The following is a 12,470-nucleotide window of genomic DNA, read 5'->3' as shown; positions in this document are numbered from 1 at the left end:
TGGGGGGAGGGGGAAAGGGGCGGGAGGAGGGGGAGGAAAATGGGAGGCGGGAGGAGGCGGAAAATTTTTTTCAATAAAAATAAATAAATAAATAAATAAATAAATAAATAAATAAAAGAAATGGATGCCTTGAAGGAGCTTCACGGGTGCAACACATTCTGCCCCTTGTGGTGACCATGCAGGGTGCCAGGTGAAATTGTCAGGATTCCTCTGTGCCTAGGGCCAGGTCCCCATTTGCTGGAGTTGGGGGTGCATTACATGTTGAAATCTGGAAGAAAATGCAGGTGATGAAAATCCATTTGCAATAAAGTCCTCCCATCTCAAGAGGGAGTTTGAACAGCAACAGACATCCTGTGTCTTTGAAAAGGCTTGTGTTTTAACTTGGTATAGCCAAGTGCACAAAAGCTCATCCCTGCAGACTGCACAAGAGAACTTTATTGACTTTCACACAGACAAGTTCACTGCTATTAAGAACATCAAGAGTCGACAAACTCAAAAGTGAGAAACGGAAACTCTAAATTCATCAGGAATTTCATAGGAAATCTCAACACATCATACTAATTTCTTTGATTAAGTAATTTTTAACTCACATTTGTGTGTGATGTCTTTCTGGGTCTCCCAACATTGGAGTCTGCTAGGAGCAAAGAGTGGTGTGTTTAAATAAAGTTCTCTTGCCTTGTCTACCATTTATGAAACTGCTGATCCTGGACTAGCCAAGGGTCAGGCCTTCAAAATGTCCATCCTCTTTGGGAGCATCTCTTCTTTGTATAGCAACAGCCTCTACTACACACACTCTGCTTTCCAAGCCTTAGGGCTATGCAGGTGCTCCCATGTTCCACCTTCTCCAGAGTTTATGTTTCAGGCTCTGCCTACTTACCAAATTGATGAGAGGCCCCTGAACACTTTGAAGAGAGGGGAAGGGAAGCAAAGAGAGGACTGAGATCTGAGCAGGAGGCTCAGGCTCCGTGTTTCCATAAGTCACCCCTCAGTGAACGCTCTGTGGGAGGAAGGGGGCTGTGGAAATCAAGCGTTCCAATGGGTCTGAGTTTCTGTTTTCCATCTTGCTGGTAGTGAAGTGCATGGCAGAAAGGTACCTCTAGAAGTCAAACTTCCTGCCGACCTCAGGTGACAGTAACAGTTCCTTACACTTACATGGACGGCTGCGCTAGAAACCACCATTCCCCTTAGCACCCTAATCAGATGCCAACCTGAAAGGATCAGCATGTCCGTATCTGCTTTCCCGTTCTCTGTAATAGTGCCTACAGCTATCTCCCACTCGAGGGCTGTAGCAGGGTGTCTTCAGGCTCCCTGACTTAATCCTTGTTCTCATGACATCAGAGCAGTGAAGGTCGACCCCTTGTTTCCTTCTCATGATGGCACCTAGCCACTGTGATTGGGGAAGGGCACAATGAACATCCTGTGTGATGCCAACCTATCATGAAGCAGTCACTATCCCACTAAATTCCCCAGGGTGATGCCAGCCTTGCAAGAACAGTGGGTTTGTCCTATGAGTAGGAATACCAGTCACTCTTCCCCAGGCCCACCTGGTACGCTTTGGCTGAATCATCTGCTTTCTAAGTAGGACTTCCTGAGTCATGTGGAATAGCTGAGAAAGGGGACCTGAAATACATTCAATAGATAATTTGGGGTGACGTAAAGAAAATTGGCCTTGAGTGGATTTCTGTCACTGCTAGGTAACAATGGAGAAGATAATGGTTGCTGGAGCTACATCTCAGAATGGGGTGGCACTGGGCTAGAGGCGGGTCTCTCCCAGGCATTCTGAGGCTGGCTAGAGAGCAGGAGGCAGGCACGCAGCAGAGCTTAGGGGGCCTCGCGGGTAGCGGAGGCGGCAGAACCCAGTCAGTCCCCTCCTGGCCGGACCACCGAAGCCTAGTGAAGAAAACTGAAGGTCCAGTTGGTTGGATTTCAGTACTATGTCAGAACAGACAGATAATCCTCCGCTTGTTCATCAAGATGGAAAACTCAGATTCTAGCGATCAAGGAAATGACCAATCTGCAGCACAGCACAGAAGGCAAATGGATCGCTTGGACCAGGAAGAAGCTTTCTATTGATTTGTAAATAATCTGAGTGGAGAAGACTATTGACTTATGAGAGACAACAATTTGCTAGGCACCCCAGGTCAAAGTACTGAGGAGGAGCTGCTCAGAGGACTACAGCAAATTAAAGAGGGGCCGTCACCGCCGCAGAGCTCAGAAGAAAATAGATGTGGAGACTCTTCAGATGATGTGTCCAATGGTGACTCAATAATAGATTGGCCTAACTCTGTCAGACAGACTGACAATACAATAAGAAGTGGTCAGAGAGGAAATCAGTCTGGGAGGGCAGTGAGCCACACTAATTCAAACAGTGGTGATTTCAGATTCAGTTTAGAGACAAATGTTAACCGTAATAATGGAAGGCAAACCTCAGAGAATGAAAACGAACCACCTGCTACACGTCTTAGTGCAGAAAACATGGATCGCAGCATCCACAGGCAAATGGAAAATTCAGCATCTGAGACATCATCTGCCAGAACACCTAGGTCAGAACACAGTTCTGCTGAAGCATTAACAGATGTGCCATCCACCAGAGGTCGGAGGAGGGCAAGAAGCCCGATACCAGAACACCAGCGAAGAACCAGAGCCAGAGCTGAAAGAAGTAGGTCTTCTCTGCACCCAGCAAATGAAATTCCATGAAGATCTCATCATAGCATCTCATCTCAGACTTTTGAGCAGCCTTTGGTAAACGAGATCGAGGCAAGTTCTAGAACCCCTCACCATGGGACTTTGAGACACCAGATGACTGGACCTGAGTTGCTAGGTAGAGGTCGTTTTGTGGCTTCTGGGTCAAGAAATTCTGCCGTTCAAGGGACAAGCTCTTCAGACACAGATACCAATGGTGAAGCGGCAGGATCTGGTCAAAGACCTCCAACCAGAGACCTTCAAGTCAGAAGAGTTCTGATGGCAGAAGACTGGCAGAGAGCTAGCATAGCTAGCAGAACTCGGTCAAGGTCTCAGATCCCAAACAGCATGGTCACTTATGAAAGTGAACCTGGAGGTTTTAGAGGCACCTTTACACTTTCTGAACGTGCAGCTGGGAGAACCCATGTGAGTACTCACAGGTTTTCCACTCTTACAATCTTCAATACCGGATCAAGGCAAACTACATCTGTTCCGATTCAATCCAGGTTAAGGCAGTGTTGTAATAAGAGCGGCGGGCTGTGTCCCCGGCACCCGGCCGCCCGCATGGCTAGCTTATACCCCGAAATAATTACACGGAAACTGTATTCTTTTAAACACTGCCTGGCCCATTAGTTCCGGCCTCTTATTGGCTAGCTCCTACATATTGATCTAACCCATTTCTAATATTCTGTGTAGTACCATGAGCTGGCTTACCAGGAAAGATCTTAACCTGCGTCTGTCTGGAGTGGGCGAATCATGGCGACTCCCTCACTCGGCTTCTTTCTCCCAGCATTCTGTTCTGTTTACTCCACCCACCTAAGGGTTGGCCTATTAAAGGGGCCAAGGCAGTTTCTTTATTACTTAACCAATGAAACAACAGATAGAAAGATGACCCACCTCCATCATTTCCCCTTTTTCTGTTTAAACAAAAAAGAAAGGCGTTCACTTTGACATAGTAAAATTACATATAACAGTTATCAAGCAAGAATTACAGTTACAATATTTATATCTATTTTATCTTTTATCATAACCAAGGAAAACTATAACTATCTATCCATTCTTCAACTCCATCAAAGACTCCAGAAGGATATAATATTACCTAAGTAAACAAGAGATCCAAAACTCTAGAAATGACAGAGACATCTCGCTGCCTGGACAGTCACCCAAAGTTCTTTTGTATTGTTGGGGCATCCATCTTCAGCCTTCAGGCCTATAGTATCCAGCAGACTTTTCCATGAAACAGGAAATTTCAAAGACAGTTCAGTCACTTTTTGCTGTGTCCTGCAGAATGTCTCGCAGACTCTTTCATGAGTCAGGAACCCCGAAAGACCATCTCACCTTTAGGCAAGTTCAGCAGTCCTTTTTCTGCGGGTTCTCTGTGTCCAGTTTATGCAACAGTCCATGCAAGAGCAGTTTCTTGCCCAAATGGCTATCAAACTCCATAAGGAGCCTCTTCGATGCCCATCATCCTCTTGAAGTAGATTGGTGCTGCCAGGAGTAGATGTGTCTCATTGTCATGAAAAGCCCTAAGTTATTAAAACATTAAATGCCATATTCTGCAGTCTTTGAAAGATATGAAGAATACCTATCTAATTGAAATATATCTCTATATATCTAGAAAATCTAACTAACATAACTACAAGCTTTATTATTATTGATGATTATCCATTAACAACCTATATTTCCTAATTATACATTACATTTTTAAATGAACTACACAATCACAATACCTTAATCAAGATCAGAAATACATATGCATATAACAAAATTGACCTTAAAATCCATACCAATGCAAATTATATCTATATCATATCCCCCTTTAAATGTAAAAGAACATTTATAAACCATATTTGGGAACATGGGCGCAGTTTTTCTCTCCAAACTGCTTCCTGCTGAATGGGGGCGCTGTATTCAGATCTTTCACGGTGTAACCTGTGTGTCAGGGTCATCTCAGTCGGCAGTTGAGTGAAGTAATTTTCTGAAGGTGTTCACAGCAACCTTTCAGGAGGGCGTGGTCTATCATACCATATTGGGATAGACACAATCCACAGAGTCTCATCCTCTGTGAAAACAAAAGAAGACCCTCTCCAAAGCATCATATCCTTAGACCCATATTCTGAAATCATAATACCCTTATATCCATTCTGGTTTAGCTTGGCAGCCCATATAATGAAATGTCTCTCTGCACTTAGCTCCTTTACAGTCAAAAATTTTAAAGAAAACACAATAATACAAAGAATCCAGACTCTCTGTGAATTTTCCATTTTTACGTGGCTTATTTTTCTTTATTTCTTTTCATCTATAACTATCTGTACTCTGTCTCTATAAAGACTTTATCCCCCCTTTTTAAGGGCATTAACTTTATTCTTCATATATATATTTTTCTCTCTCTCAAGCCTACGTACATTCATCCAACAGTGTCTGAATCAGTTCTATTGTGAATCTAATTTTTTTACTATCCAGGAGCACTTTGTTTTGTGCTTTTAAATCGCTAAGCACTTAAGAATCTAAGCTGTGACATTCCTAGGTCAAAAACAGGTACTGCTTGCTTGCCCCGCCCAGTCCAACATGGCGGAGCCGCTCGTGCCTCTGATCCTTGTACATTGCACCAGTAGCATGGTGGAGCTGCTTGTGCCTCTGAGCCGCAGCACAAAATGACTTCCTTTTAGGCACACAGTGAGTCTAGTTGCCATCAAACAAATCGTAGCACTTTACTCCAAATGCTCCATTCAAAAGCTCTGTCTCCCGCAGGAGCCAGACAGAGATCGCAATGGCGGCACAGCCCAGAAAGCCGGCATTTTAAAACAGCCAGTTTTTTCCTGTTGCTGAGTCAGGACAATTTCTTTGCCGCAGGCAACCCACAAACAGCAAAAAGCTGTCTTAAATTCTCTCTTCTTTTTAAGCCCTCTCAGGTTTTATGTGGAGTTCATTATCAAGCTGGGCGCCACTCTGTTGTAATAAGAGCGGCGGGGCTGCGTCCCCAGCACTTGGCCGCCCACATGGCTTGCTTATACCCCGAAATAATTACACGGAAACTGTATTCTTTTAAACACTGCCTGGCCCATTAGTTCCGGCCTCTTATTGGCTAGCTCTTACATATTGATCTAACCCATTTCTAATATTCTGTGTAGCACCACGAGCTGGCTTACCAGGAAAGATCTTAACCTGCGTCTGTCTGGAGTGGGCGAATCATGGCGACTCCCTCACTCGGCTTCTTTCTCCCAGCATTCTCTTCTGTTTACTCCACCCACCTAAGGTTTGGCCTATTAAAGGGGCCAAGGCAGTTTCTTTATTACTTAACCAATGAAACAACAGATAGAAAGATGACCCACCTCCATCAAGGCAGAGAACAACAGCTTTTGATGAGCTTCTGTGGAGTGGAAGAGGGAGCTCTGGTGGTAATAACTCTGCTTTCGTCTCCAGCTACAACCCTGGCTCCAGTCCCATTGATGAATATTCAGAAAGTATCTCACAGATGTTTGAAGGAGGTGTTGAAGCAACCCGACTTTATCCCTATAATGACAACCACCTAACTAGAGGACCCACCAATGTACAGATTAATAACTTGCCAACAAGAAGTTTTGGTGAAAATGATGCATCGAAGACATGTACTATTTGCATTACTGAATATACAGAAGGCGACAAACTTCGTGCGCTACCTTGCTCCCATGAGTACCACGTCCACTGCATCGACCGCTGGTTATGGGAGAATAACACCTGTCCCATTTGTCGCAGGGTCGTCTTGTCTTCCTGGAACAGACAAAGGGTTGTGTAATGAGAACAGAGCAGAACTCTCGAAGCTGTGTTGCTGGAATAGTGACTGGCAAATGGAAATCGCTTCCTTTATCTCACGGTGCTTAAATATAAAGTCACAACCTGAATCGAGTCATTGCTTTCTGAGGGAATCGTGTCTTTTTTTTCTAGTTTCTCTTTCAGGATAGAAAGAATATTTCAGATGTGACGTTTTAGGACTTCAGTGTTTGATTTCAGTACCAGATAACCTATTACTATTGCTAACCTATTACTGATAATTACCCACGTACACTTGTCATTTTCCCTTTCTTACCATAAGGTCTGCCTTAGCAGGGTCTCCTTTATCATGTTGAGCTCTTTTTAGGTTTCCCAGGCCATAAGAGGGGCATGAAGAAAATTTCCACTCAAGACTAAATTCCATTATGTGTTTAGTAAGTGATTAATTAAAACTATACCATTTCTAGTTATTGACACAAATTCTGACACATTTTCTGAGTATTATTTGTTCACCTTCAGGATTAGGGGATGATGGATATACCAGTGTAAATAACACTAAACAGTTAAGATCTTCTAAGTGTATTAACTGTCCTAAGGCCATCACCGTGGCACACAATCGAGTGAACATAGAGTTTCATTGAGATATTTATCTTGTGGAAATATTAAAAAGCCTATGCTTGTGTGAGTGAAAAAAATCACATTCATTTGTTTCAAAAGGTAAAGCTAATTTGTAGAGGCTCAGTACTTTTCCAACGCACTGTAGTATTAACACACACAAAATTGTAAAGTACCATGCTTAGAAATGAGAACTGCTTTTTGTGAACTGGCATAGTAAAACAAACACACCAAACAAAGTGCCAAGCTGCTTTTGTAAGTGTGTGGGTTATGAGAGCAGAACATATCTCTATTAAATATATTTGAGAAGAGCTACTGTGACATGGAAAGAAAGGACCATGTAGAATCAAACTGCGCTAAAACCCAATGGAAATTAAGGATTTTAACCTGGATTTAGGCAGGAAGTCATAGAGGGTAAGAACACTGTTCTGGAGAATGGAACATTTTCATGATGACAGTTTCCTACAGTGACAACCACAGCAGCTTGACCCAGTATTCAACTTGAATTGATGAAGCAGAAGATCAACAAATTTGGCAGAGCTGTTTTTGGTTTAAAAAACAAACTGCTACCACCTAGCACAAGTTAAATTGATGTTTTTACAATCTGCTTCTCAAAAACAGAAGGTGGAGGAAAGAGACTTCTAAACCAATTTTAAAGTAGGGATTTCACTTGGTACAGATGGGTGTGCTTTTGGAAAAGTCTCGGATTTGCTTGTTTTCGAGATTTATCATCTATGGTAATAGTGCATGCTTGTCGATATTTCATTGCTGTACCTAGCAAATCCAACATGCCACATTTAAAAGACATATTCATAAACTAAGATATTATCTTTTATTGAAAGTGAGGCATGTTGGTTTATATGAAATTCAAATTGTAGTTGTGTTGCCCATATGCGAAGATGAGATGGCCAGCTCACATCTATGAACACGCACTTTATTGTTCATTTTTAGTGGTAAGACTAGAATGTGATAACCCCAGGATGCTTGCCTGGTTTTTCTTTTAAGACTGATTGGGGTTAAGATTAGCCTTGTTGGTTCCCAGGACAAAGCTGCCAGGCCAGAAGAGAAGCTGGATTGAGCAGGCACATCCCTGGCCTTTCATCAAATGAATTAACTACCCAGACTAGCCCGGGATTCTAGAAACTGCTTTACCCAAATCTGCTTACCCTCACTGATACCACCTTAGCAGTACTGATTATTTGAAAGTTCATTCTTACATGTTTTCCTCTGGCTATCATTCCTACCTAAGTGTCAAGGGAATGAAGTTGTAAATTTGGCAGTTGTTTACAAAGGATATGTACTGTTCTTGCAAGGAAATAATGTCCAAACAAAGCTTCACCTATTTTTTTAATATAAGCAGATTTCACTATTTATGGCACTTATGTAATACATTTTTTATCTTTTTAAAAGAATTATCCAGGTAAAAGTCAGGATTCCTTTATATTTGTGAGCCTCCCTGTCACATTTCTATGGTTTTCAGATCTGCAGGATAGTCCTGATTAACTAAAAACAAATCCATTTTCCTCTTGGTAAAAATGTTCCATTTTAGGGGTGTTCATTTTCTATAGCTCAAAAACAGCTGCAACTTATTCTAAACATGAAGTTACTGACAATAGGTGCCTCCCTGAACTCCTCAAACATATTACTTGTTTGCAAAGTACTGAAGCCAGAGGTAACTCAAGCAAGATGCTGGTTATGAATGCAGATGTTGAAGCTCTTTTGAGACACTGGAAATCAATCTTCCCATTCCTAGCCTTCAGTAGAACGCACATGTTTTGACATGCATGTGGACCCTTTCGCATAGCACTCCTATCTCTTGGGTTCTGTAGGATGAATACAAGTATTTTTAGTGGGAGTTGCTTTTTCATTTTACCAAGTACATGACTATTATATATTACTAGTGTTGCAGATGTTAAAGATAAGGTTGCTGGTATAGGTGTCAGGTGTACAATGAAGAATGAAAATCTTTTTCCTCACCAGTGTCCAAACACCTATTCTTGCAAAAGACTTTACACTTCAATTTGTATCTTTGCATTTTTTCTTTATTACAGAAGGTTTCTGTCTTTAAGGTCTACTTTGAACTTCATGCAGTAATAATGTTGGAAATTACATTGTTCAAAGCATAGGGGGAAGTACTAAATCCTGATATTCCTTGTATATTTCAAATGTTTTTTAATCTGCTTACTATGGTGAAGGTTTAAAATGTTTTGTTTTTATTCCATGCAGCTTACAATGTTGAGATTTATTAGTGCTCAAAACCAAGTTAAACAAGTTTAAAAAACATCAAGCTATTTGCAGTAACACTGAAGAGAGCTGTGTTGGGAAATTGGAACATTTTCCCTGAAAAGAACATGTTAGTTGCACCACTATGTTAATGGAGGTGGCATTGGAGAGAGGGAGGAGGCTCACACGCTAGTGGTGGAACAGGTGATTGTACAATTGATAAGGAAATGTGCCAAGAGACACCCAGTCTTTAGGGACTTGATTATCAGAATCCATCCAAGGCAGGAAAATGTTTAGCTCTGTTACCTTAAGCAATAGGTTTTTTTTTTTTTTTTAAATTCTGAAAAAATTTTATTTCTGTGCCCAGTATTCTCTGCTTTTGTCAATGTCTTATATTTATGAAGGGTTAACATTTACACATTTTGTATTTAACCACCTGCTTCTATGACTTTAAGTCAGTTTTCCAAATCCTCGTGATAAAGAGGTCAACGTTACAAATGATTGTTAAAGGCCATTTCTAACTGTTTGCTAGAATGCAGTGGCCCCTTGAAGTTGACCTTGTTTTTTTTTAACAGATGAAGAAGATGTTTTGAATTCTTCTGTGAATGGAAATCATTTGTAATCTGCTTTAGTTGATTTTTTTAAAAATGTTTTTCATGACTAGCTTCCCTGTCACACTCTTACCAAAAGTATGCAGGACATGGAAGCCACGCTTGCGGAGCATTAAGGGTCTTAAGACGGTTCTGATAGTTGCTCTCCAAAGCATTCTCTCTGAACCTTTGTAACAGGCAGAGAGTGCACATGTGAGGATGTCTGCTTTTCCCCTTCGGTACAGTTCAGTATGTGTATGATCAATAACAGTGTTGTAATTGACTTACCTAGTAAATGGTTTTCAGAAAACTGTTTTTAAATATACATTGCTGTATCATGCTTCACTTGGCAAGGTCTGAGGAAAGAGTATTTCTAAGTCACATTTTAAGCAAATAAGAAGAGCTGTGACCTCAAAGAAAACCAGAAAATTTACCTTGATACTTAGATCCATTGTCAAAGGTAAGATCATTTGTGTCAGTGACCAAAGCTAAATAAGCTGTTTCCAGCAATGCCTGTATAGCAGTGTTGAGAAAAAACAGAATTTATATTAAGAATTCCAGGAGGCCAAGCTGTTTCTGGCTCGTGGATACATCATGGAAAAACATTGTTCCTCTTTTCAGATCAAGCTGTCTAGTTACTCAGGAAAATTAATAAGACATGGGACCTTTGTTGTATGACATCAATCCTTTTTCCATTTCCCATTTAAGACTCTGTACTATGTTTCTCTCAATGTTCTCTCAGCATATTCGAAGGAACAAGTAGGCTGAGAGAATTCCTGGGGCAAAGCCATTAGGGCTGCTGCCTTCTTCCGACACTGACATTTATCTTTCCAGGAAGGCATCCTCATGATTGGTCCCCTGAGAATTCTTCTTTTTAAATTATTTATTTATTTATTAAAAATTTCTACCTCCTCCCATTTCCCTCCCACTCCCCTCACGTTCCCTCCCCCTCCCTCTTCAGTCCTAAGAGAAGTCAGGGTGCCCTGTCTAGTGGAAAGTCCAAGGTCCTCCCCCCTTTATCCAGGTCTACTAAGGTATGCATCCAAACAGAGTAGGCTCCCAAAAAGCAAGTAAATGCAGTAGCATCAAACCCAGTGCCATTATCGTTGGTTTCTAAGTCAGCCCTCATTGTCAGGCACATTCAGAGAGTCCGGTCTGATCACATGTTCGTTCAGTCCCAGTCCAGCTGGCCTTGGTGAGCTCCCATTATATCAGTTGATGGATGCATCCCTCGCAGTCCTGACTTTCTTGCTCATGTTCTCCCTCCTTCTGCTCTTCACCTGGACCTTGGGAGCTCACTCCTGTGCTCCAATGAGGGTCTCTGTCTCTATCTCCATCCATCACCAGATGAAGGTTCTGTGATTATATGCAAGATATTTATCAGAGTGGCTATGGGAGAAGGCCAGTTCAGGCACCCTCTCCTCTGCTGTCCAAGGACCTAGCTGGAAACATCTTCTTGGATACCTGGGAACCCCTCTAGAGCCAAGTCTCTTATCAACTCTAAAATTGCTCTCTTAATTAAGATATCTTCTTTCCTGCTCCCATATCCACCCTTCTTCCATATCAACCATCCCATTCCCGCAAGTTCTCCCCAGTCCTCCCCTTCTCCCTTCTCTCTCCCCATGTCCCCTTCCTCCCACCCCACTCCCACCCCAGTGTTCCAAACTTTTGCCCGGTGATCCTGTCTACTTCCAATATCCAGGAGGTAAAATACATGTTTTTCTTTGGGTTCATCTTCTTATTTAGCTTCTATAGGATCACAAATTATGGGCTCAATGTCTTTGGTTTATGGCTAGAATCAACTTATGAGTGAGTACATACCATATTTATCTTTTTGGGTCTCGGTTATCTCACTCAGTAAAGTGTTTTCTATTTCCATCCATTTGCAAGCATACTTCAAGATGTCATTGTTTATTACAGCTGAGTAGAACTCTAATGTGTATATGTGCCACACCTTCTTTATCCATTCTTCTATTGAGGGGCACCTAGGTTGTTTCCAGGTTCTGGCTATTATAAATAGTGCTACTATGAACACAGTTGAACAAATGCTTTTGTAGTATGATTGGGCATCTCTTGGGTATATTTGCAATAGTGGAATTGCTGGATCCCGAGGTAAGTTGACTCCAACTCTCCTGAGAATCTGCCACACTGATTTTCAAAGTGGTTGCACAAGTTTGCATTCCCAACAGCAATGGATGAGTGTTCCCCTTAATTCACATCCTCTCCAGCATAGATTATCATTGATGTTTTTGATTTTAGCCATTCTTACAGGTGTAAGATGGTATCTAAAAGTTGTTTTGACTTGCATTTCCCTTATTGCTAAGGAAGTTGAACATGACCTTAAGTATCTTTTGCCCATTTGAACGTCTTCTATTGAGGATTCTCTGTTCAGTTCATTACACTATTTTTAATTGGGTTATTCAGAATTTTAATGTCTAGTTTCTTGAGTTCTTTATATATTTTGGAGATCAGACCTTTGTCTGATGCGGGGTTGGTGAAGATCTTCTCCCATTCAGTAGGTTGCCTTTCTGTCTTAATGACAGTGTCCTTTACTTTACAGAAGCTTGTCCGTTACAAGAGGTCCCATTTATTCATTGTTGCTCTTTTTAT

At 41.6% G+C, this 12,470-nt stretch overlaps 1 pseudogene; it reads left to right on the top strand.

The window, feature by feature from the left end:
• Positions 1-1,974: 1,974 nt before the first annotated feature.
• Positions 1,975-6,457, top strand: LOC130863202 (E3 ubiquitin-protein ligase RLIM-like; annotated as a pseudogene).
• The last annotated feature ends 6,013 nt before the right edge of the window (positions 6,458-12,470 follow it).

The sequence above is a fragment of the Chionomys nivalis genome, chromosome 20 (assembly GCF_950005125.1).
Source record: "Chionomys nivalis chromosome 20, mChiNiv1.1, whole genome shotgun sequence".
NCBI lineage: Eukaryota > Metazoa > Chordata > Mammalia > Rodentia > Cricetidae > Chionomys > Chionomys nivalis.
This window is presented reverse-complemented; position numbering and strand designations above follow the sequence as displayed.